The 27,686-nt window shown below is 41.9% G+C and overlaps 1 protein-coding gene across 14 annotated transcripts in view; it reads right to left on the bottom strand.

The window, feature by feature from the left end:
* Positions 1 to 27,686, bottom strand: part of FOXP1 (forkhead box P1) — a 387,372-nt gene that overhangs the window by 302,232 nt on the left and 57,454 nt on the right. Inside the window, exon 1 of one of the 14 annotated variants that reach the window (XM_061455737.1) lies at positions 10,489 to 11,438. The exons of the other annotated variants lie outside the window; for them this stretch is intronic. The gene's annotated coding sequence lies outside the window, so the exon portion shown is untranslated. Of the gene's footprint in view, positions 1 to 10,488; positions 11,439 to 27,686 lie in introns of those variants that run through there. 14 annotated transcript variants of the gene reach the window in all.

The following is a 27,686-nucleotide window of genomic DNA, read 5'->3' as shown; positions in this document are numbered from 1 at the left end:
TCTACACCCTCTCCAGAGAAATAAGCATCGTGCAGCCAGCACCACAGGTTTTGTATCACTGATTCCAAGAGAACGTTTATTTTTCTAAAGATAACTTTCAAGATAAAATCTTGAATATTAAAGAGCAGCATTGCCTTTTGCAAAGTTTACCTGGTGTGGTTTGCCACCTTAGCGTTCATCAAATGATCACTGTGTTTACTGTGGTTATTTATTCTTAGGTGTGCTATTTCAGAACTTGGAACCAAAGTGGGCTCTGTGCACTTCAAAAGCAAAGAGCTAATGCCAAAATCACTTACTACCCACACACACGCACCCCATCCTTCACAGTGCACATGAATTAGCTAGTAGCCTGACTCCCAAAGCAACCACAATAAAGTTATTGCTCTGATGAGGCTGACGTATTTCACATCTCACCAGCACTTAAAACTCAAAGTAGTCTCCACAACACTGCCCAGCATCATTTCAAACCTTACACCAACCAACAAAACCCACCCCAAAACACAAACCTAAAACCCAACCATTCCTCATCCCCTCCCCCCCCCCAAAACCAACCAGGAGATCGCAGATGTCACAGCAAGAACATCCCAAGAGTTAGCAGTAACTCCTTGTTCAGACCAAACCACACAAGGCAATTTGCAAGAATCAACACATTAAAGAATGAATCAATAGGAATCAGCCAAGCCAGGAAGTCAGAAGCATCTCCAGGCTCTGAGCACCCAACCAGGCACTGCTAGAGGGTGTTTTGCAGACATGGCCAAGCACGTACCACCACCTGCTTCGAGGTTGGGAACCCCACAGCACACCACAGTGCAACCAGGCATCTTCCTGCCCAAGGGAATGCATCCCAAAACACAGACTATATGGGTTCACACCTTGCTCTCTGAACTTTTATGACCTGCTATATCTATACGTTGTGTTGGGTGTACATATTTCTTTTGCATGTCTGTTCATACATAGAGGAAAACCTCAAGTAGCATGCATTCACTCTTAATGTAAAATAAATACTAAATTTTTCAAAGCAAATCTGAAATATCAGCTGTGGAGACCTTCTTGGATGCACCACCATTTTCACTGGCACATGATTTCCAGTTCCAAGTCACAGCTCTATAGATTACATTTCCCTGGGACTCAGTCCTACATCTCTGCGTTCTACAGTCCATACAGCTTCTGTCCTACATATACCTAGCCCCCTCATTTTATTTTTTACTATTTCCCTGGGTGCATTCCTGTTGCAGCATATTACAAGTACAAACGTTTTTGGGTTGTTTTACCAACTTAGTTACCAGCTAGTACCAGGTTAAGCCAAGAGGTAGACAGCAGGGCAGACATCCCAGCCTTGACTCCTGGCTGGCATAAATCAGCACAGCTTCACCAACTGCAGGAGAATTGAGGAACTGTGTCATCTTATACCTGCTAAAGATCTGACCCTGTTCATCTGATTTGTCTCAAGATAGTCACTACAGTCAAAATGTAAGAAGAATAAATTAGCATGGATTAAGCCTGGGAAAACCTGCTGAGGAAACTTGACTGTGTTATGGTACACGTACTATTGTTAACTTCATTCAGTTATAATTGTGCAGGCTTAGGAAGTCAGATGGTCTAAATACCATTAATTAATAGGATCAGACTTAGACCTGAATATAAGGGGGGGTGGGGGGGAGAGATAAACCACCTTTCTGTTTAAGAACCAACTTCTTATAAATTTATAGTGGTTGACTCAAGAAACAGCACATTCTTCTGCCAAAACATCTGCCTCCTTCAGGAGAGCTGACTTCATCCACCACCGGTGGAAGGCCTCTGTCTGCCTTATTCTCACAGCGTATTTGGCTGCCAACACTACACGAAGGAACTATTTATGCTCCATAAAAGGCTTGGACACAGTCTGGAATACAGGCAGAAATGAGAGAGCTAAATCAAGCTAATTATTTTGAGACCTTCCAACTAGAAACATTATTACAACAAATTCCACGTGTTTGTCTCAACTTCTGCACCTTGCAAAGGATTTCCACTCAGTGTGTTCAAAAAGGCCACCATATGGAAACAATTACAGCATACAAGCTTAAACTGACGGACTTCCACCAATGCAAGGACAGCTGACCCATCTTTATGGGCATTTTAAATGATTTATGTCTAACTTGAATGCAAGCTGCTCTACTTGACATCTCTGACCCAAAGCATACTGAGGTTTATGCTGGGTTTCTTTAACATTCAGACCCTGTAAAGTGAATGTGATCTACACTGTTATATGATGAGCTCCTCTCCATCAGCCACCGACTTAGGGCTCCACCAATCCCTACTTCTAACCCTGTGCCAAAAAAAATACCTATTTTTATCTTCCCTGAGGCTTTTGTGTAGCCAAGCTCACTATTTTACCACCTCTCCTGCAGGACACCTAGTGAAGAACCAGAAAGAGCGGGTGATAAAGCTGTTGGGAAGGGTAAGGCTTCACCTTCATCCAACTAACAGCATGACCATGGCTCCCACACAAGAAGGAGTGCTCATTGCTCCTCCTGAGGAAAGGACAAAAGAAGCCTTAATACTTGCTCTTTACTTGCGTCAACTCATTTGCCAAAAATGCCTTCTGGGAGCAAACACAAATCAATGCCTGTGCCCGATCCTTAAACAGGCTTGAGGGACATAGGGAGAGCCGAGCTGCTAGGGAAAGCTGAGCCTAACTAGGACCAAAAAGTAAATCCTTTCAGGAGCAAGCAGGGAGGGATTTCATTCTTTAGCTCAGCAGTTTCCATAAATGATGAGTTAAAGCCACCCCACAAAAGTACTCCACTCCACCTTACCTGCTCAAGCCCTCAAACTCAGATGGATCCTGTCAGAAAGCAGATAAGGGCTGCCCATTTAATTTGGAATCAATTTCTTGTAAACAGCTGAGACCAAGTGACCAAGGAGGCACTCAGGACTTGCTGCCTGTATCTTCAAAGAAATGACGTTGGTGACCACAAGCTAATCCACCCCAAGCATGAGCTTGACTTAAATCAAAGTGATCTGAATCACTAATTTTAATCATGCTTTATATCAGAAAGCAGGAAACATGGTTTAAATCATTGATTTCAATCTCAGTTTACATTTGTACTTTTATATTTATTTTCTTAAAGGAACATTGATTGCAACTGGTTAGCAACTTAATAAAATACAACCTTTTCATCAAGCTTAACTATTCTCCCTGCTAAACAAGAGAACAGGTTATTCTCACATTCATCTGTATCCCTAAGTTTTAGCTTATGACTATATTAGAAATCATGACTTTCTATTAGCTGCTAATTTTGTTATTCATATCAATATTCATTTGGTTGAAAAGTGGAACTGCAACCAAATGAAAAAAAAAACACATTGTTATCTATTAAATGAAAGTTACTTAAATATGCTGGGTACAGAATAAGTTTATGCATTTATGCATGTAAAACACTTGCTGAACACGGGCTGTTACAAGAAAACTGAATATATTAGGATCTCGGCAGTACTAGATCTCATTCCCTCACACCTTTATTTTATTCCTGGATTGGAAAAGGAAAAAAAGGGTTCCTCTTTTCAGCTCCATACTCCAGTTTTTTTTATTAGATCACCAAAGGAATTACTGAAACCAACTGTTCAGCCTCATCCCAATAAAAACTGTGGCCAAACTCTTCATCTACAGAAGAGGTCATTAGTAGCCAAATCAATCTTCACAAGTGCTGACGTAACTAGTTAGGTCTTTGGGATAACTTTCTTTAAAATGTCAACAGAAAAGCTTATTTTATTATTATTGTGTCTTTTAAAACATAATGTATTTGTCACAGGTTTCAGTAGTACTATTTTGAAATCATATTTTAGAAATATTTTTAAATGAAGCTTCACAGAATTTATATAAAAGTAATATTTAAAAACCTTTTAAGACTCACCCATTTTGTCCTGCTTATTTAACCTGCAGTTCTGAATACCTTAACACTGCCTAAATATTAAGCAGGACATAATTAGTACAGTCAATAAAATGAAAAAAAAAAAACAAAGGGGGAGCAGAGGAGGAAAAACTCAGCTTCTTTATTAAACTTTCAGAAGATCCTAAAACTCAGGAGATCATTCAAAAATAAAAAAGCTGGTTTAGTATCTTAGGTTCCGAGTTCTTGGTTCTGTGCTGCTGGGTTTGCTGCAGAGGGCAATGTGAGCTGTGGCAGCCCTGTCCACAGCCAGAGAAGGTGCTGCCATTGAGGTAAAATCAACCAGAAAGCCCACAAGTAAAAAAGCCACGAGACACATTCCTCCTTCTGAAGAAACACCAGGGTTTACTCAGTTACTTTTAACTGAGGATTGAGCTGGACAAGGGCATTATTTGCAGGGGAGACAGGAATGAAAGGGGACAGGCAGCACTTTCGCAGACTTCTGCATCAGCTCTGAAAAGGCCCCAGCATCCTTACCCCATGCTCACAGCCCACAATACCCACACACAGCCCCCCAAAAACCAATTCCTTGCAACGGGCTGCTGTGAAACCCTATTAAAAAAAAAGAAAAAAAAAAGGCAGCTAGAGGGGGAAAGTGAGGGGGAGGAAGAAAAGAAAGTCGCTCTATTGACTACAGCATCTCTACCACACATAATTCAAGGACTATAGCCAGTATGAATTGGGGGGTAGGAGGGAGAAGGGAGCTTTTTTTATCCTTTTCCTTCAAAGAAACTCATCAGAAATAAACTGCTATTCAATTAGGCAAATCCTCAGCACATTTACTTTCAGCAAACCTAAATAATAACAAAATAACCCAAAATACCATGAAGGAATGATAAATAGAACATGTGGTAAATAAAAGTTTAAGAAATCCCTGGAGAGTTACTATCAACACTGAACAGTGAATTCTTTCTTGAAGAATTTACAAATCCAGACTCTTACTAGATGATTTCAAAACCAGTAATTAAAATCTGCACAGTAAGAACCATTTGGGTATTTCCTTAGGACTTCAGACAATAATATAGAAATACGACCTAAACACGCATGTGAGCTTAATCAAGAAGGACTTAAATGGAAGAACATGCAGCTCACAGGCAACTAGTTCAGAAGATATAAATACATACTGTTCTTTAAATACTCCTTTAAATACAATTTCATAAGTTTAGACTTCATGGTAATGCGAGATCCCAATTTGACAGTCTTGCACACACCCCACACTAACTCCCAATAAAATACACATAGAGAAAAGTATTTGTGTTCCTGGTTAAAGCAAGATTAACAGATTAAGCCCCTTTCCAAAAAAAGGCAATTTAAAACAGAAGAAAGGGCTTGTAATAAGGAGGCCATTTTACTGTTTATATTATAATTCTAAGTGTATGGATGTAGCAGAAAGCTATGATTATTTTCCTGTGGTCATAATATATGTGATTTAGAGTATGTTTAGGGAAAATGTTAACTGAGACAGAGGTCCGTAAATGGATGCAGAATTTGGGCAAAAAAACGCAGCACACTTCTGCTAACCCGCACCCAATCTTCTGTGCAACTTTACTTACTGTTCATAGTTCACTGCAAATGAGGGAAGCTGTCTCTAATGCCATACAGATTTGGCTATCAGCTGTCCTATGCAAATTTGACTCTAATTACGTATGCATTACTGAGCTATGAAATAAGTCAGTGTGTTGTGGTATGTGAATACACATCCCGCTCTTGTTTTTGAGCATAATAGTTTTCAGTGTCTGATGAGTGTTCATATCCTGTGGACTTTTCCTTTTTATTTTTTTTCTTTTTCCTTTCTATCCTGGGGACTTTTCCTCCCCCACTTCTTCCCCCCCCCCCAAATGAGACACCTCCTTTTCTAATTAAAAAAATAAGGCGAAATTCATTTGTTTAGACCTGCTATAGCAATATAAATTTCAGCCAGAGAGAGATCTGAAGTAAAAAACAAAGACTCCTCTATTGTGTAATGAATTAGTTTAAAAAAAGTTGAATAAACAAACAACTACCCAAAACATTTTGCTGAGCTAATTATATACTAAGCAAGAAGTAATTTTATCCTTATACCCACATTTTATGTTTTGGGCTCTTCTATTTCATGTCCCTTGACACCTCCTCCAATAATCCATCTACTTTATATTGGAAAGCCTCACATGAATAAAACTTTATGGCACTACAGGCATTTAGCCTTCCACTGACATTCCTGGCCTGTTCAATTCTGCAATTCAATCAAAATCAAATCTCAAAATCCTCTTGTCAGCCAGCGCTGCTTTCATATGCCCGAGCCCTGTGTAAGGATAACTGCATCCAATCTTTCCCCCAAGCAGTGCTTATATTGTTTTATTACAGTTCAATGAGTGGAGTTCAAAATTACATGCAGCTGCCTACTACTGTGGTCTGTCTGTGTTACGCATGGACACAAGTATTGCCCACCAGGCTTGAAATCATTCACTTACTGGTCTGGCAAGAGAGACTGTGAGCACTTCACTGTACAGAGGAACATCCTGCCTGGTAGATCTAAAGAGGGTGATGTTAGCAGATCAGTCCCTTTATAAAGGGATTGCGAAAGCCCTATGAAATGCAACTCAAATGTGCTCGATGTTAAGCATGTGGCTACTGCACATAAAAGCAAAGATAAACCTCAATATGCACTACTCATTCTCAGAAAGCTTGTGAGGGAAGATAAAGGACTGGGGAATAAAAGGCATCTCACAGAGTTTTTATGTGTGTTTTAAATGATGAAGCTTCATTTAGGCAATTTTTATCTCCCCCTTGCAACCCCCCCAAATCTTTGCACTGAAACAAAAGGACAAAACACAAAGCTAATTAAATACAATTTAATCACATGAACAATGCAGCGACTCCAAATCCAACAGCTTAAAAAACTCCTGCTAACACTAGCTCCTGTACAGCCTGGATAGATGGAGAGATAGCATCAAAACTGGGCAGGATTTCCATCCCACGCTCGCTGGGAGCTGGAGGTAAAGACAGCATCAAGAGGCTCCCTCCTGTGCTACGACCAGGGCTGGGAAGCAGCAACAGCCATGAACCAGTGGGAAGGGGCCCACACACACATACTGGCCAGCCAGGCACTAGCAAACTTGCCCAAATTCCCCATGGATGGCAGCAGTATCCTCCTCAGCACATGGGGAATTCTTCCAGCAACACAAGCAATCCAACAGTCCCACAGGTTAATGTATCTCCTGTCACGTTAGTGTTTAGCTATCATTTTCACTTGGCTTTCCATCAGCATTTCACAGTATTACAATAGTGACCAAAATCAAAAGGGAAAAAAAAAAAAGCACCTTTTATCAAAGGCTATTCATCAAGTATTCTACCGTGACTAAATTCTGTAAGACTAGCAACTGAGAAAACAGAGGCAACACATAGTTAGACATCCTGCCGAGAAAAAGCTCTCTTTGAGATGAGCCCCATTACCTTTCAACACACAGGTCTAGGAACCAAGCTAACCACACAACAAACCGCTGACCTATGACAGCGGCACTAAACTGCTTGTCCACGAATCAAGGCTTCATTTCTTTTTAAAGAAGATAGAGAGGAGAAAAAAACCACACTTAGCTGCTGTGCAACTGCCCACGTGCTGGTTAGGCAGAGGCAAACCCAGTCATGAGGCTGTCCAGCAGCTGAGCTTTTAATAGCCTTCATTCAAAAGTAGCTTGGATTACCACATGTGTATTATACGTGGGTCTATTAACTTATTTCTACACCTATTTATACAAAGCCTGGACAAGGAAATCTGGAAATTAGACAGCAGTGACTGATCCTGGACTCACTGACTGTCACTTCTTCAGTACAGAGGCACAGCCCACAAGATGCAGCTTTGAGTTTCCACTCCGCCATGTGTTTGGGGCAGACCAGTCGTGTCACCTTTATGCCTACTGTACAATGACAGATTTAGGAACATTTTTACCAAAACCTAGGGTGCCAGGATCACACACGTTTCAGTCAAAGCCACTGAAAACTTCTTTCTGCACAAGACTAATGCCTCTCCATAAGAGACGGAGCGAGTTATGGGAGTGCCAAAGCCCTGGAGAAGCTCCTGCACAGCCCCAGACAGCAGCCCTGTCCCCAGATGCCTCGCGTACTCGGAGTGAGCACAGAAATCCCTCAGAGAAAAATACAACTTCCCTCTGTTAGGGCTACCAACAGCCATGAGTACCAAAACCTTCATCAGACTGCAGACCAGGCTTCACAGCTCCACACACAGCTCTTCTGTGGCCAGGACACAAGGCTTTGGACTAAAACTTGCAGTTTGAGGGGTATTCTGCAGCCAGTATCACAGCTCCCAGGGTACTGCACATGTACCAGGACATGGGGGTCTCTGGGCCCTCCCAAGGACCAAATTTAGCTGTTGAAGGGCAAACAAAACATAAGCAGGCACTCAGTGGAGGGACGCAGTTCAGGAACAGCAGATACTGTCCCTGTCAATATGCAATGACATATCAACATTACAGAATCCAAAACAGAGGCAAACCACTCGGGCATGTGCTGGGGCTAGGAGGGGGAAAACTGTCTCGCTCCACATGCACACTTGTAGGAAGTGACAAAGTATCACGTCTGCCTGCCATCCGAAATATATTCGACAGCCTATAGATAGCAAACCAACAAGATTCATCTATCTCGAGCCCCAGCACACGCACGCAGTCATTCATGGTGACTTCGCACCCGCAGCTTCACTGTAAAGGCAAAGGGAGGAGAGAGGCAAGCAAGGAGCTGCAGTTCCCAACCGTCCCCTTTATCACCACCTCACAGTATTTACTGTAACACATGTGACTTAGTGAAGCCCTAGATTAATTAAATGAACTCCTCCATTAATCAATCAATCAATCCAGCACAGAGCAGTTGAAATATTGAATTACTTAAGAGCAGCATCTTTATATAGAACTTTTAAAGGTCTGCTCTGGAGGACCTTATCCCTGATAATTAAATTCAGCCTCACATGGAAAGGAGCATAAGAAACCCAGAGGAGGCCCTGAGGCTGTGAGAGCAGAAGCACAGGCAGCCCTGAGCAGGCACATCCCAGGGTTCAAGGGAAATGCCAGCTACTTCCTTGGGAAACACTGCCCCATCCGAGGGGTCAGTGAGCTTCTAGGGAAGCAAACATCCCCCTAGACACTAACAGTGAAAGTTCCCACGTGTTCAACCAGACCACTAATCAATTAATTAGGAAAACTAAACTAAGGATTGCTCAATCCTCAGGAATAGCTCACATCCAGCTGGTAGAGCTGAAACAGGGGCAAGGAGGAAAGCAGGGCCATGCACTCGTGCTCTGGGAATACCTGAATGCATACATAATAGTTGCAGAACCTGTAAAGTCAGTAAAGGTTATCTGATTTTATATATGGGGAAATTTAGGCAGAGAGAGTTGAAACACGTTGTTCCAAGATGTGCAGAGCACCGGTGAAAATGTCAGTAATAAGAACACCAATCTCCCATCACCCTGAAAGCCAAGCACACAAACTGCTAATAGGATCAATTTTGTCATCGGTGGGTCCACTTGAACCAGTATATTGGGACACTGAAATAGGAGAAATGAGTTGTACACTTCTTTCCATCTGCATTTCAGTTTGGAAGAGACTGTGCCCATCAACAGGAGAAAGGACAACAGGAAAAAACAAAACAAATCTATTTCATGCATTTAATCATCCAAATTACTGAAAAATCCCCATCATCAGAATTTTTCCACATTGCACGAGAACTGCTGTTTCTCTTAGCCAATAAAAAATAAAGCTTCACAACGCTCCCCCTCAAAAAAACAGACCTACAATATCTGGCAAAACTAACTAACCCTGGTATGTCTTCCCCTACTCCCAGCAAATATTTATATTTTAGCTATTTTTGCTGCAAGAGTGTGACTGAAGTGGTTATAACCTCTTGTGTGCTTGCTTTGCTGCCTCTAGCCTTTCCCACCACCACTACATACACTGCCCTGAGTAGGGTTCTCAGTGAAATGCATGGATTACCCCAACTGCTCCTCCCAGATACAAACAGAACAGAGTAACAGCCTTGAGATCCTGTGATACAACAGAGCATACAGGACCCAGAATCAAACAGAAATGCAGCAATATGAACACATGCTTCAGTGCTCAAAAGTCACTATTTTTTTTTTTTGGCAAAGACAATACAGGAAAAAAAAACCCTTATTACAAGCCCTAAATGTAGGATGGCACAGCATGCTAACATATTGCTGTACATCCCTCACAGAACTGCATCCAAGGCTATATTAAAATAACGTTAAGGTTGCAAAAACTAGACAACAAAGTTGGCAACATCAACATGCAGTCTTGATTTACACCTTTGGATGAGTATTACGATCAAGCCTTAGCTTACACAATTGTATTTTTCTCTGGGACTTCCATTTACATGCAGTTATTAAGCATTTCTTTTCACTCCTCTAAAATCTTTACTCCCAGTATCACACACTACTTACTTAGCACACACTATCCAAACCCAAAGCTGAATGCAGCATTACAAGCTCCTCTTGACCATATCCCCAGTTCCCTCATTACAATATCACAAATGATATTAATGAAAGTCTCCTCACCTCTGCTTACAAAGAAGCTTGGTGGCATCACAACCATCCCACGGGCATGAAACTGAGACAAAGTGAAATAGAGGCTACTGACAACTGCTGGTTTGAGTTACCCAATAACTTAAGACACCAATCTGAGCCCACCAGTGCTCACAGTCTTTATGGATACTAACAACCCCTGTGCTACTACAAACAGCCCCAACTGGCCTCAGCTGTGGCTGCAAACCCCAGCTCACTTTACAAAACTGGCCTCAGGTGGCTCTCAGTGAGCACAAAGAAATGAGGAACAGTGAAGCATGTGGCAAGCTTGGAGCACTTGGGTTTGGATGACACACCAAAGTCCAAACAAGGCTCTTTGGGAACAAAAAGATAAACAACCCACCAAAACTACATGATCATGTCAAGAGAGTTTCACAATGTGTAACAGCCCAGAGGCTCAGCTGGTGCAGCCCATGCCACCTTAGCTCTGTCATTTCCCAAACCATGTGCCAGACTGGACCATCCCGAAGGTTGTTTTCACATACACCTGTTTTTAATATACATAATTTCTTGAGCATTTTTTTACTCTAAGAATAGAGAATTGAAACAGCAACAAGAAACAGCTATAGCCAAAGGGTGTAGTAAGGAGACAACACGACGCAGCTTTTGGTCACAAGTCACGAGCACCAGAGCTACCACCATAACCACCCACTGCACCATGCTGCTGGGTGGTTCAGGCAGCTCTGGTGGCACAGCAGGGTGCAGGCATCAACCCCACATTCTGAAGATAAATCACTCCAACAGCTGTAAGTCTGAGGCTCCCCTGTGGTGGGACCATAAGGAGTACTCCAGTATCCTCAAACAAGCTGAAATGCTTTGATGACTCCAGGGACTCCAAAACAAAACTGGGGCTCAGTGAGACACCAGGAACTTCCACTGCTCCTTGGGGTACCTGCTACCACCTTCAAATACCTGCTGCTAAGGTAGGTGCAACTCCACTGCAGAAGTCTTGATATCTGCCAGAAATCTTCCTGACAGCAAGACCTTTCCCTTTACACTGCAGGGGCTCACACAGGGTGCTGCTGAGACCACAGCACCCCACATGGCACCCCATGAGGAGGACGCTGAGGCACTGTGGGACTCATCCTCCCCCACTGCAGCTCAGCAGGACCCTTCATGCTCGGCACAGTGCCATACGGCTGCCCTGGCTTCCCCTCGCTAGTGACAACTCCTGCACACACCGCCTGCACGGAGACACTACAGCTCTGTTAAAAATACTTACACACACACACATCCATACGTTAAAAAAAAGAGGTATTCTTTATGTGGTAACAAGCTGTGCTGTCATTCCTGGCCATTATGTGCCTGCCCAAGTTGCTGAAGACACTTGGTGAGATCAACGGGTGCTCTCAGAAGACTCACCATACTCGCAGCAGCTCCATTTCTGACCCCTCTAAATACTGGAGAAGGTCACGGGTGTTGTTCAAAAAAGTGGTGTATCTCAGTTCTGCTAAGGGTATTTCTTGTGCTGGAGAAGGGGCTGCACTAATACACAGAGACTGTCAAGTATCCCATTTTTACCCTCTATGGTGTTCTTCATCCTCCCGAGAAATCTGCACTTTCTTCTCTTTCAAACACTCCCATGAAAAGCATTTACAGTCAATACACAGTCTTATTAGCACCTGGTATATATTCTTTTTTTAAAAGCATGTGATTCGCTTTTCCAAAGCATGCATTTACTTTGACTTCCCTCTTACAGAAACAGTACATGAGTGTTGCCATTTTATATCACAGACTTCTACAGCCCGGTACATTTCTGTAACAGGTTATTAAAACAAAAATGCAATTTAAATAAATCAGCAAAAAAATCAGTTGAGAAAAGCTTGCACTGCTGTTGCTGTGACTGAAGAGAATGGTGAAAGCCAAGAGGAAGGAGTTAACCTTTGTTGAAACAGCATCAAACAGTCGCTGCTGCTTCAGCTATTGCTATACCGGGACTTGCTGCAGCAAAGAGCATCCCCCGGTAACAGAAGAGCATCACCTACATACTCGTAATTCTCCAAGGGTCAAACCTAAAGCACTGCCCTTTAAATGTGGGTAACAACCAACATCAGGTACACAAGAAAATCTGGTAGGTTGAACAGGAAACTACAGAGAACTATTTCTGAAATGTAAATGAGACTCTGCTACTTTCATTTCATTACTGCCGCAGCACTGTGCTGAGATGAAGTTTCCATCTGTGATTTTCAGGACAGGATATCAGCCATTTCAGACAGCATCCGTTGGAAACTAGAGAGGCAAGTTACAATTATTTGGTTTATAAAAACATTTAAACTCTATTTGGTCCTCCCTCAGACAGAGCTTAGGGGCTTTGGGGGAACAACCTCACAGCCAACATGCAGCTTTATCCCACCATCCCTTATTTTACTATTTAAGAACAACTTGTACTAACTTACAATCTGAAGTGGACTAAATACTTCAAAGCACAGTTTTGACAAGGCCATGCTAAATATGAGTCTTCTATTACTCCTTTGAATATTCTTGACTACAGCAAGCTAAACAGTTTGTGGTATCATGCCTCAAGGTTTTGAAGACAGGAAAACATTTTCAAATCTCTCACTGAAATTCAGGGACCCCTGGATTACCTGGGACACTTTTTGTCACTATGCAAGAGACAGCACATCCAGCAAAATTATTGCAAACACTTGTTTATTTTTTAACAACCTTTTTACCATCAGTTGCACAAATTTATCAGCAAAAAATGCTGAAGTCCATGATGGTGCAATTAAGGCTTTGATTACATGATGACAGCAAATCGATTTTAAAGCAGATTATATCAACAGTTGGGCAAAAGGAGAGGCAGACATTATGGAAATCAGACCCTTTAACATCTTTAAGTTTCCATAACCCCAGAGACCATCTATAATTCACCCTCTTTTATTCCAGATGGTCTCACAATAAAACCCCTACGTTATCACATTTTCGTGGCCCATGCTAACACATTTCCTATGACATGATGTTGATATGTGTTAAAAACCAAAATAATTAATATATATATATATATATATATATATCCAAATTGCAACTCTTGCCCCACTAAGGTAATAGTTGCACCACATACATTTTTAAAGAATCCTAGGATACAACATATCACTTACTTCCACTGGACAGGTAGTGCCTGGTGAAGGCAAGCAGAATTACACATAAGTATTTAGGATTTGGCTTCAGACTCTGCATGAAGGCAGGAACAGGGAACTATTGTGCTGCCTTTTTTCTCACAGCAGATCTCAACTAGCTTTGGCTATGGATTCGGCACCGCCAGCCAATTTCAAGAGAAAAAAGAAAGAGCCTCCGACCCTTTCCTTTCTCTCCCTTTTTGTAATCTCTTGCAGGCACAACCGCTCCAGCAAGCAGCTCCCCTACCAGCCCAATATTTACACTAAACCACTAAAGGACTTTCTATTATAATGCTATCTCATTGATACAAGATTACTCCTGAACCACATCAAACCCCGCAATACTGTGAAAGGCACAAACGCCGTCTCAAGAAAGAGGCAAAGAGTGGATTATTTCAGTCTCGTTATTTCAACGGCACTTTTGAGATTTATGTAAAAAGTAATGCAATGCTACAGTAAGTGTTTCTCCCCTGGGGGCACCTTAGTGTCTATATGGATTAAACGTACACACGTAAACACTTGTGATAGCTGATTATATTTCTGAAAACACCCGATTCCTACCATTTCTTAATCCTCCAAAATAAAAACACTTCAAAAACAGATTTCCAGATAATGATCAATTTCATATCATGTCTTTGAATACCTGAGAATCAAAAAGTGTTAAAAACTCCTGCCTCTTTCAACTCTTTTTTACAAGAGACGCACGGATGTAAAAAGCCCAACAGAACACAGCACTTGCCATCTCCTCTGGTTGTAAAGAACATGAAAGGGTAACCAGACGTTTTTATTCAAATGAAATTATACTAATTTTTTTATCTTCCTCTTTTTCTTCAGCATGTAAAAACCCCACCCTATAACGAACACAAGCTTAAAGCAATCTCTTCCAATGGACCATTTTACTTATGCTACAATTTCTTACCCAAATTACACAGGTATAATTATTTTGACACTGTAATGAAAAGAAAATGGGATTTGGGCACTGTGGGTTTATCTAATAACACTATTTCTTGCCAGACTTCACAGCACTGACAATCACAAAGAGCCCTGTCCATTCCAATAGGAAATATTTGATTTTACTGTAGGAACATTATTTATTTTCACCAACTTGCTATTATCGGAAAGGATATGATAGCTGAATAATAAAAATGAAATCAAGAAATTCTGGTGTTTCAAGGCTTTATTTTTTTCTGCTCTCACTTTTGACATTTTCTTCCCCTGGAGAGACAAGATAAAGTGCTGTCATAAATGGGTGACTTTTCTTGTCAAATGACAGATTTGATTCTCCATGGCAACCACAAATCAAGGTGCTAGTCTGAATTAAAGCTTCTCTTAAAAGGCGTCTTTATGTTTATAAAATGAATTTAAATTAAATGGGTATTAGGTACAGTTTTTTACCTCCATTTATTTATTGACTAAGGAGCTCTGTACTGCATGGAACATATTTGCATTTTAAGGAAAGACAACATATTGTACTGGCAGATGCACAAACAAAGCAAGTTACAAGGTCATGCTACATATACTAGTTTACAGTACTATGAATGGTATACAGATGGACAGCAAGCAGTTAAGAGGTACTTGAATATTGGAAAAAGCACAAAAATTACCTACAGAGTAACAGATGAAGGAAATCTCTCCTCATTTCGTAACACTGCTTTCTTCCACACACTGTTAATAGAGAGTCATGTAATTGTCACAAACAGAATGCCAAAAGGGAAAAAAAAAACTAAAAAAATCAGATGCTTCAGCCTCTGCCCTTATGCAATCTTACTATAGAGCATGATACACTTACAAATGGTTGTTACCATGACTTTCAAATACCCGAATTTACCCCAGATTTCTAACTTCAACTGCTCTAAAAATTCCCTTTCTTGAGGTCACAACAAATCTGAATTTCTTTATTCAGCAGATGAGTCAGTGGAGCCTCCTAGTTCCACAATTAACCTACCTTATTGCCTCTTCTTTTAAAAAGCCTAAACCCGTGAGAACCTAAATTGCGCTGTCACACTCTCCTCGTTCGGTTTCCCCAAAGAGATGGGAAATTTCTTTGCACCAAACATGAGATTGAAATTTTTAACACACAGGTAAAGACAAATATATATATTTACACACGTTCACAACAAAGTAAATACTTCCAGGAATTCAGACAGCACTGTAAGAAGATCAAAATACTGCAGGTTTGTCAGCGGATTCTCTCAGTTACTAGTCAAGTGGCTCCACACTCACTGCCCTTGTAAGCTCTGCCAAATTTGATTTTAAGCTTCCTGAAGTTAAAGAAGGTTTATACAGTATTAACAGCAGATCTTCTCACACACTTCTCAGGTTATTACACAGCCTTTTATCCAAAATCACAATTTTAAGCAGTGAAGGAAGGCTTCGGTTCAGCTTCATGGACAGAGATGGACAGAAGATGTCTTCATCCCGCCGACAGGCTTTCTGCTTCACTTCACTGCTGCTGCCCGGTTTCTTCCAGAGAAGGTGGAATAAAAGGGTGCTGGCAACCTATAAAACTCCTTACACCATGGGTGTGTGCAGGATCTGGCCCCTGCACCAGCAGCTTGGGGACAGCCTCCACCTTGCTGCTGCAGAGCAGCTCAGACACAGGGTCCCCACACGGCTGACCATGCATTGAATCTCCAATTTACTGGCACCTGTGTGTAACCCAGAAATCTACCCATCTCATACTGGCAGCTTTTTGACCCCAATACCCTAACCTTAAGAATTAGGGGGCAAGAATGGCCAGGCCTCTCTGAATCAGCATGTAAACATTCACTACATAAAAATCAAAGGACACTTTGCTAATGTACTACTGTCTAAGCAACAGCCTCATTAAAAATAAGACTAATCTGTAACAGAAACGTGCATTTTATGGGGTAAGCAACTGAATTTCTTACATTTTTATTGTGAGAAAAGAAAAAGAAAACGAGTCAACCTATTTCACTCACACTGTAACCTGATCACAATGTTTATACATGCCCATCACCACGCTATATAAATTAAGTCCCAAGAAAAGGTTTGAGAAAATAAAATATGGTTAACTTCAAACAACACCTTCAGCTCAACTCCTGAAAATCCTTGGCACTTCTTGCTACACACTTCTGGACATGCTGGAGGTTAAGAGGCAGCCTCCTCAAGGTCTGAATACTGTGCTTTTAGGAAAAAAATCCCCAAATTACTACTATGCACAGGGATAGCTACACATGGAAAATACTCTCGCCCAAGACTGTTGCACAAGCTGGATGCTGCACAGTAGATGCTGGAAGCATTTTCTGCTAACGCAAGGGATGGAGGGTGAAGTCTACACCTCATGCTTACATTTTCTCTCCATCAGCAGCATTAAGGTGCAACAAACAGGTAGAGGATTAAGGTAATACCTTCTGTCTCTCCAGAATACAGGGTGGTTTTCTAGGCCTTTGGTGCCAGCTGACAGCATGGGTTTGCTGGATGAGTGGGTGAAGGAGAAAGAACAAGCAAAACAAAAGCTTGCAGCAGCTAAAATTGCTCCTGAAATTCTATTTCAGAAATGGGCAGCCAGAGAGCCTTGTGCCACGGCAGCGGCTGGGACAAGCTGCAGTCACATCAGCAGCAGTTCTTCACTTCAGCTCCAGATATTTCAAGCATTAATGTGTCATGGGCAGAAAAACCCTGCAAGTGCATGAATTTGGGTCACTTCATCTTTCTGGGGGATCACAGTGGTGCTGAGGCTGCAACAAAAACTCCTAGGAGCACTGGGGTGTTTTCCAGTGCAGAGTAACTCCAGATGCAAACATGCAGTTGTTGAAACAGAGATGCAGAAGGAGACAACTGGCTTAGATGCAGTAGGAAAAGACATTTTTTTTCCTCTCCAAGGTGGTCTCAACCACTCATTTAGTGGGAATACAGGACTTTGATTAGCAAACGCCTGAAATTTAAACTGGGGTAAATTGATGATGTTAAATCTTCCTTGTGCACTCAGAAGGCACTTCTGAGCTGGCTTTTGGCAAAAACATTAAACCTTCTCCTTAATTTTGGGGAAGCAGCACAGCTCACCTTTCGTATTATTTCTAATGCGTGGCATTTCATTTTATTGAACATGAGCTCAGTGCTGGCGACAGCCATAAATTTTACTACTTTAATAGTGTATGTTACCTGACGTTTCCTAACACTGAGCTTTGGGATTTGAGACTGACCAGTCTTGACAGAGATGGATAGTTTGCATGAGAGTTATAAAGGGAAGCAGAGGCTTCAGTGATATTTTAAGCAGGAAAACTATGCAGCATACTTTAAAAAGTAAAAAGACAACCAGGAAAATCTTTGGTTAGTAATCACAGTCAGGAAATGCCAGCAAATGTTTTGAGATGCTAGCTGAAAATTTGAAAGATGTTAAAAGCCAGCTTTGCTACCTTTAGCAGTGAACTATAAAGCTAATCACATATACTTTTGGGGTCCTTAACATGGACCAGATGGAACTACACCACATATAAATAAAAAACATTCTCTAGTTTGTGGGCTGGTTTGAATTTTATTTCATTGGATAAATGTGGAAGACAAAGTTACCACGTAGATTTTAGTCTGAGTAAACCGTGAAGCAATTAACAGGAGTTCAAAGATACATTTTCATCCCCCAGATACCCTACTGCATTCTAGATTTCACATGGCAGTTACTGCAAATGAAAAAGGGACACTGTCAACTTGAGAACTCGCCATGTTCACACCAACTAGGTGGGAGCAAGCTCAGGTGCCAAACCTGCTCCCGAGTCCACACAGGGGGGGGCTCCAGCTACGTCCTACTGAATTCTTTATTTTGTTAGAAATAACACTAATTAATCTGGGGAAACTTGATAACAAAGTATGGAGATAGTAGGTGCAAACCTCCAAGGTAAATAAACTAAGGAGAATAATCTTGACTCTCTTTTTAAGTTATAAAATTATTTACTTGTTCTGATCTGAACAAACATAAAAGAACACCTCTCCCAGGCTCCAGGCATTGTTACCATCAATTAACTAACAATTCCATAAACAATAAAAGTATTACAAAAACAGCAGCACATCCCCACCTACGCATTAGCACCAGTCAGCAAAAAAACCCAACAAAAAACTACAAAGAACACTTCCTACTCCTTGAATTCCCAAAGGAAACTCCACCCCAGCTGCTGCAATCAAAAGTACAGACTTAACAAAGTGCCTGCAAGGTTAAGTGGCAATTTTAGGTGTTACTTGTGTAAAACAATTTCAGACACAAGGGTGAATGTAAGCTGAGAACTCCTTGAATACAGACTCTTCTTCAAATGATGATTTCTTGCAGAGCTTGTGTTCTCTGCTTCAAGATGCTGAAAGGTGAATGGGTTTACATGGAAAAAAGGAAAAAAGAAAACCTAACCCTGCATCACTGACCTACCCCAGCAACAGAAGTTCCCTTGCACCAGGTACAGACGTTTTCAGCAGAGGGCTGTGATCACCTCTCCCATCACTTGCTGCAGAGAGAAAAAGTGGGAAAAGGGGATTCCAGCCTGCTTTCTGCCCTCCTCTCTCCCACAAGTCCACACTTGAGTCTTCCCACTGATTTCTCAACTGTGTTCTCAAGTTTCTGTGGGTCAACACGGCACCAACTTGGCACCCTTACAACTCCAATGAAATCCAGGGAGTCACGCAAATGTAGCTGAATATACAATGTCTTCTTTTCTGATTCACTGTGAATAGGCAGAAGCCACTTTAGCCAGGATGGTGAAGATCTTAATCCTGAACTTTGGAGTGTGTTCTTTTAAAAAACACTCCCAACTTCTTAGTGCCTCTCAGTTCCCCCAAGGATGACTCAAAGATCCCCAAGCACACCATTGCCACAAGCAGAGTCATTGCTCCTGCTCTGAAGTTAGACAAGCACTAAATCAAGCCAATGCCAGCAACATGCAGAAATGCAGGCTGATATAAATTATGCAAACATACCGTAAAACTGGAAAATGGATGTTTTAAAGTACAACATCATTGCTCAGCTGAAAGCAAGCTGAGGCCCCACCTGGTAGCTCTCCTCTCAAGCATCTTTCCTGTATCAAAGTTAGTAACTCTTTGCCACCAAAAAATACACTATGGGAAAATTCAGGAGTCCCCTGGGAGTTAATGTGGTACATTCAGAGAACCAATTCAGTCTTTAAAACTGTGAAGTGCAAGGATTTTAATCCTGGTTTAAGTGCAAGTTTCAATACAAACTAAACGTTGAACCCTTCCAGGATTCCTTTCTAAGAATAAGTGATCCAGAGGAGGATCTCCTTCAACGTGTATGTAATAACGCAGTAAAAAGTAATTATTACGCCAGAGGAGGGCAATTTATAAGAAGCAAGTGTGGGGAATAATTATTTACCTTCATAACAAGCACATTTTTCTTGGTTCCTGTGCCATAAATGTAACTTTCTCCCAACAACAACTTCTTAAAAAGATGTTTGTCAACTTCTGTCATTCACAGATACACAACAAAGAAAAATGTATATCTTTTTAATGAGATGCACAGCCAAGGATGGTTGTCAGCATCATAGCACTGCTGTTGTGACATGTATTTCATTTTACTCAATACATAGTGGGAAAGCTGTTTAATCCAGCAGTCCAAGCGACGTCCAAATAGGCATTAATAATGCGGTGAATAACTGATCATCATAAGATGGTTTTCAGCGAGATAAGGGTATTTCCCTCCCCCTTTTAAAAATATCCTCCTAGTTAGAAAACAGAGGAAGAAGTCAAGACTGTTGCCTGGTACCTCCTGCAATGGACAAACATCTGCAAGTGCCAACCTGCTCACTGCCGAGCCCATCCTGTGTGCTGTGGATTTCAGCGCTACATCAACAGATTGCAGCAGCACAGCAGGTGGAGCGGGGGGCGAGGGGAGAACCAATTAATGTGGATCGTGTTCCCCATTTCTCAAGGTAGATGGCAAATTCTGTTTCACAGACGTACAAATTCGCTTACAAAACCCACTGCATAATACAAAGACATCTGTGTTTACCAAAGTAATCGTTATTGTTTAATGCTGATTTTTTACACCATTTAACAAATAACTTTAGCTCTGATGAACATGGTGATTTTCATGACAGACTTAAAAGGAAAAAAGTTCCTAAGAAATTAGGAGCTGCTAACACATGCTAAGTATTGAGACAAGCATCACAGATCAAGGGCACCACTTTGACCTCGCATATTCTCACCCTGTACATGCTCAGACAGCACGGCCCAACCGGGTTTTATTTGGTGGCTTGCTGCTTTGCATCAGAACTTGAAGCAATCCTTGCACTGCTTCCTGCACCTAACTTTGTGGCCACGCACAACAAGGGCAGGCAGCACCATGTCCAATACCACGAGCAACCACGGGACTAAAACACCACTGTTTTGGGACTGACCCCTGCATCCACCCAGAGCCACAAAGAGCTTGGTACAATGGACCTGCCTCCTGGACCAGACCCACCACCATCACAGCTATGGGGAGTTTCCCATCACTACTCCTGCATTGCCACTTAAAGCCTTCATCTGTGCCCCTCTGCAGCTCTGCGGCACAGGCAGGCAGGCACGGCTGACATGTGAGGATGGGGGAGTTCGGAGGAGGAGTGAGCCGAGTCGAGACTCCGCTACATGTTCAGTGATTATAAGATTAGTGTGTTTTTATTTAAAGTATTATCCGTTAACATCCCATATTACAGAAATAGCACAACAGTATCGACAGACTGTCAATATTAATAGGAGTGTCTAATGTTATATCAATACTAATTTAATTTGTTATCTGCAGGCTGCAGGGCCTTTCTGAAGAAACAGAGGAACACGAATGAGAAAGCCAAAGCAGTGACATAACAGGAAAACAAGCCATTCCTTCAGCTTCTCCATCATACAGTGGCACCCTGCTGTTTAACAGTTATCCTTGCTTCTTCTTTTGAGAAAATCCACTGACAACAAAACCCTCTTAGCTTTTTCCAATATCTCCAGAACCTCTACGCTCTCTTTCTTTTTGGCTAAAAAACATCTTTGCAGAACAGCATTTTTCCCGACTACGTACACCCAAAACCTGTAAAATCAGTGTATCGGACAACAGCAATTACAGGTCAGACGAGTAACTCACCCTTATGACATAGTGTTGATTCACAAAGGAGAATTTCTAGACCAGCAAATGACCCAAATCTGTACAGACCGTAAGGGCCACATGAAAAAAACACGTTCTTCACATGCAAAATCTGTATTTTTAGGCTAAAACTTTTTGAAGACTTGTATTTTAGTAAGTGTCCCCAAGAGTACACACGTTGGGAAGCCTGCCTAAAGCAGCAGATGCTACAAGGTGGGAATAAGCCCTTGTCCCTATGGGGAGATGCTTGGCACAACCAGGATCAGTGCACCACTTCTGTGTTTCCCATCACTACTAATGTACTTTAAAGAGAGAGGAAGGCAGGTCCACAGTGACAAGTGAACAAAGTAACTAATTATGTAAACATTCATTATCAAAAATATTTAAATATCCTGGTTTGCATTTTCTTTTTGTGGCAGAACGAGCAGCATCTAAGGACTCAGAGTTATCATCTAAGAAGTGAGTAAAAGAGGAAACTGCCTAAAATGAAGACACACTGTTAAAGAAGAATATTTCTCTTGCTTTAGCACACCAATGATCCCAGCTGTACTCGCTACAAAGCATTAAGTGGGAATGCAGGGGAAAATACTCTTCTCCTTAAATACATTTTAAGTAAGTGATTTATGGTTTTCAAGCTGTGAAGGAGAGAAGTGGAAAAGAAGGTACTGGGGTAGGAAATTGGCCTGCCTCATGACACTCCATGATGTGTGACCAGTTCCCACAAACAGGTGAATCCTCCTTCCCTCACTAATGAGCCTGCAGGTTTGCCTGTTCTCCCTGCCCAGCCTGAGCCCTCTGCAGCACAGCAAGGCATAAGAAGCCCACCCCACTACCAACCATACCCTCACCACTTGACATCACCATGCCAAATTCCCAAGAGTAATGATACCCAAAGCTCTCTTGAAAATACCTCAAGAGCGTACTGAGTGCAGGCTGGGTGTGTGACAGACCCTCTGCACTCCCCGATGCTGGGCTGTACCACCATGGATGGTGGCATCCTCCAAACTCCACATTAGAACGAGTCAAAGAAATGTTTAAAATGGAGGTGGGGAAAAAAAAACACCTTTTATACTGCACTTAAAATGCTGACACCTCTTTCCTAACCTGTCTGTGCCCTCCCAACAAGGTCTTCTTGCCAGATTCACAGAAATTTCCACTCACACAAAATTCCACCTTTAAACAGATCTTTGCTGGTACCCATGCCTGTTGCAGTCACACAGATTAACATTAATTGGTGGTTGCAAAGAAGCCATGTCTGTCAGACTGCTTCCCAGAATGACAGAAAGAAGGAAGGAAGGCAGAAAACCAGGGAGAACAGCCTGTAGCCTTTGAAAACCAGGGGACTGCGTTGCTGAACAAATCACTTCCAGGCAGTTGGGGATGGAGCCAGAAAAGTATCTTTGAAAGAAAGAAAAACCACCAGCGAGGAAGCAACAAGCAAGCAATGGAAAGGGAAAAAACTGCACCACAGGGAAGTTAATCCACGAGCAGTCCCATAAATTGGAAAAGGATAAGAATAAAAATTAGGAATTACTGGATAAGGATTAGTGCAAGAGGGGTAGTTTCCTACCAGGAAATGGGGATTGAACGGCTCATGCACAGTACAGCTAAGGACCTCAGAGAAGGCGGCAGGAAGAAATTACAATGCACAATGATGTAGGGTAGCCTGCAGACTAAGAAAGCAAATTAAAAACAAGCTTCTGGGTCTGAGCACCCACCAGGTCACTTTGAGGGGTCTGCAGAAGAAAACAGAGCTCTCCAGCTTGGCCATGGAGGTTTGCTTTTGTGTTCTAAAGCTCCAAACCTCTCTGTTGGGATTTACATATACAGCAACAACACTCTCAGAGGATGGGTTCATTCCCAACTGCAGGGCTGGGGTTGCACTGCCTCACACAGCTCTACACCCCCCAAAACACAAAGCACTACCAGAAATCAGCCATGAGCTACACAAACAGCACAGCAAGAAAGGGATCTGCCATCCAGGAATCTTCATTGCCAGTTGTATTTTACCTCTCTTCCCCCTTTCTCTTCACTGCCTCTCATCTCTACAACCACCACTTCTGCAGCACTTCTGCCTCCTTGGCCTCTTCACAAGCTTCTAACCCCTTTTTCTCCCTCCGCAGGAGGCAGAATCGGTAGGAGCAGCAGCCAGAGCTCACAACTTGCCTAAAGAATGCCAGCCAGAAGAGATTTGTAGGCATAAAGTAGATTATTATCCTTGAGAGAATGGAACAGAAAAAGAAGGGCACAAGCTTAAGGTGTTGTTGATGAATGAAGATGAAAAGAAGATTTTAGGGTGAGAAGTGTTTGTCTAGTGTGACCTAAACTGTTCAAACCTCATTTGAGAGATGATGGGCTTTTATTCTCTGCTATGTGTCACTTCAAAGTCTGAGGTTTATATTAAACAAGAAGTCTTCTCCTAAGTCATTCTTCACTTTTTCCCAGAGTTTACTACACAGCACAATACCTGGAAATGCAATCACATTTAGTTTCTATAATAAAGTCATATAGTCACTAGTAGTACATACTAGAAGATGCATTTTATTGTTTTTCATTATGTAATTGTGTGCTTCATTGCTTTTCATCTGTTTTTCCTTGTGGGAGGTGGAACAGCCCAGGAATACCATTTTCCTCTGGATAATGTTCTAGGGGCAGAATGAAACCAACCCACCTGTGCTCCACTCGGATGCAGTGCCACCACCCTTCCCTCCTCTCTGCTCCCTGCAGGGGAGGATCAGACTCCTGATAAGCTGACAGTTCACAGTGTGAGACAAGGCAAATCCAGCTCTTCTACCCCACAAGGCTTGTCCCTACTCAGAGAAGCCATCAGCAGTAAATACTTCAAGTAGGCAACGACGCCAGGCACAGCAGCGGCTTTAGTCACTAGAGATTTCTGAAGTCTTGCATTCAAGTCGCCCACCATCCTTCCTCCCATTCACACATCTCATGTCTCACCTGACACTGGTGGCAGCGAGTGGAGTGGGCGCAGGAGCAAAGCCATCTCCAAGGAGGGCTCCACACACCTCCACTTGCAGAGCAGTTTGCCCACAGGTTCAAAGACCTCAGCCCAAACAAAAGGCTGCCAACTGAAACCAAAATCAGAATATACTCCCCCGCCCCGCTCCACTTCTGCTTCCCTTGCATTCAAGTGGGTTTCATCCTGGCAAAATCACATCCCAGGAGTTACCATTCAATCTTCCCCCTTCTCATAAAGAAGGAAAACAAAAAGAGGCTGCTACGATGATATGCATTCATATGCTGCTGGAGCTATCAAAGAGACTTCTGAAACAGAAGTGGAGAGGAGATGCTTGCCCTGGACAGAGTCAGCTGGGATAGCAGAAAGGGCTGCAGAGCAATGCATCAGCAACTCAAAGGCATCAGAGTAAAATCTAAGGACAAAAATGTTTCCCCTTCTTATGCCTGGAGAGGTCTTTGCTTTGGATCTTGGTTTGCTGAGAAAGTTGATGTTTGGAAAGTAGTCTATGTATCGCGAAACGTGTTTTCTCCGAACGGCTAATGTCACAATTAGTTTTGAATATGGGGTTCCTCCTACTAACAGACATGATCATTCATTTATAGATGTTTACATTCCTGTACATTAAAAAAAAACACATTATGTTAACAAATTACGCAACTAAACTATACTTGATGGAATATGCTCCTGTTTAGTATTCACACAAAGCACTTAACTGCTGGGTAGATTTACTCATTTACTATATCTGTTCTTTCAAATGTGTCCCAAAATTCATTTTCTCAGCACTTGCTTACTAAGATTGCTTTCAATATTGGCTTTGGGGGAGTTCATTTTACTTAGAATCTCTATTAGAAGAGAAAGAACACCACAGATTCACTGAAACCTTATTTCTCCACCAGAACACTGATTCACATGGGAGCAAAAAGCATTCCGTGCTATTCCTGGCCCCAACCAAGGACACCAAATCTTCTCTACATCCCACCCAGAAGAATAAAAGGCAAATGCCTTTTATTTGAGATGCTCTGGTCTCCTGCACTCCAAACATACAGACCTCCTGCTAGTGCCCTTCCTCTCCCCTGTCATCAGCAAATTTCCACTGCAGCCCAGCTAAGCCCTTGGAGACCCCACAACTGTGCAACCAAGCTCAAAGTAAGAAGCTTGAAATTACGCTCCATCAAGTTGCTCCATCTCACTACACTTTTACAGCTTAAAAAAAAAATAAATATCAAACTCTATTGAATTTCTCTCTACACAGCTGCATCTCTAATGAACCCCCATAAAAGTTTAAACTTACATTCGGTAATCATATGCAATTGAAACATCATAAAATGAGAAGTCAAGGAACTGTATGTGGGCTGCAATGACTTGTCTTATTGTATTCATTCCCTTAATAAATATATCTTAAAAATAACCTCACAGTCACACATTTGCAATATAATATAAAAATAACACTGGATTCAAATTATTAAACAGGTAATTTAATAGAACGAGAATTGAAATGTAGGACAGAGTGCAACTTTATGCTAAAGGAATAGGATGACTTTAGCCAACACAACTATTTTTCTTTTTTGCATTATCTTTGCATTTATAACACTACAACATCCACATAACCTTGACACTGTAGTCACCTTAGTAACAAACAAGTGTAACATTAACTTATAATTGAAATCCCAATAGGGTACTTGATTCAAGTAAAACAAAAATTGGAGGCCCCTACTCTGTTGCTTTTTTCTTAGTCACTTTCATAGGCTAAAAGGATTTAAAAACAAATATATTTGTACACTATTAAATCTACAAAGCAGAACCATTTAATTTTAATTTAATGCAAAATGGAAACAAATATAACACCTTTAAAAGACACGATGCTAAAAAGAGAAGCAAATTATTTAAGTTCTGGATCAGCGCAGCTTGGCGAATTCACACACAGTAAAGACCAAGATTTAAACCAGTCTTACCACCAAGAGCAGCCGCTGTGCTGGGGGACAACTGTACCAGCAACACCTCCAGGCAGAGGACACCCTCCATTGTGTCACCACATCTCAATGCCGAGGGAGGGGGACAACCACCTCCAGCTCAAGCATCACTGAGCCAGGACTCCCCCTGGCACAGGCTACCCTCCTGGTTGCACACTTAGCTTCTGTTTTGCATAGCTGGTTTCATTTAAACTGAGGTATTTTAAATGAAAGAAATAAGGCAAGAGTCCTATCAGTGCCCAGAAAAGGAAAGGCCCTTTCCTTAACAACAGTCAAGAGCAGACACTTCAGAGAAAAGTACAAGAAACATCTGAATTGAGAGTTTTCACCTCTGGAAAGTGGTTTCTGGCTAACCCTTTGTTACCTTTGTCCTAAAGCAAGAGCATTTATATTCTTAAAAACTTGTAAAATCAAATCAAATAAACCTGCTCCTACTCAAGGTACCTTCAGAGATTTCGATTACCTAAAATTAATCAAAGTTAAATCCTCCTTCTTTCACACCTAGTCCTTTGCAGCTAGGATTTACAGTTCTACTGAATGAACACCTAGTTCTATTTCAGGAAAAAAAAAAAGCACACTTAACTGCAATCTAAATCATCTGAAGCCATCTTTTACTTTGCTCATGTTGGCTTGCTCTTCTCACAACTCCAAAGAGACAAACTTTCTGCCCCTGCAGAAGAGCTAGTCCATTGCTTTGAGTGCACCAGAACAGTCCCAGCCACACATCCCGCTTGTCAACTGGGGCTGCCATCTGCCAGGGCTCCGTCATGCTTTTATTAAGTCCCTGATGAGCGTGATTCAATTAATGTCGCTTGAAAAGCAACTACACTGTAAATGAAAGGTGACAAGGAGTTGAGACACTACCGGGGGGGCACGGTGGAGTCCAGCCAGAGGACACAGCAAACCTGTTACTGCACATGGCAAAATGGGTTTGATCTGCTTACGTCCAGGGGGGTGATGGGAGGGATGCTGAGGAAAGAAAGAGAGTCTGGAGAAGTGAGACATTTAGAAAGCAATTCCCACCCTGCCACTGGGAAGGCAAA

This window comes from Pezoporus flaviventris, unplaced genomic scaffold (genome assembly GCF_033815535.1).
Source record: "Pezoporus flaviventris isolate CSIRO_AGI_PZ_B2104156 unplaced genomic scaffold, CSIRO_AGI_Pfla_v1 ptg000021l, whole genome shotgun sequence".
Classification (NCBI taxonomy): domain Eukaryota; kingdom Metazoa; phylum Chordata; class Aves; order Psittaciformes; family Psittacidae; genus Pezoporus; species Pezoporus flaviventris.
Note: the sequence above shows the minus strand (reverse complement) of the source record. Positions and strands in the feature narration are given on the sequence as shown.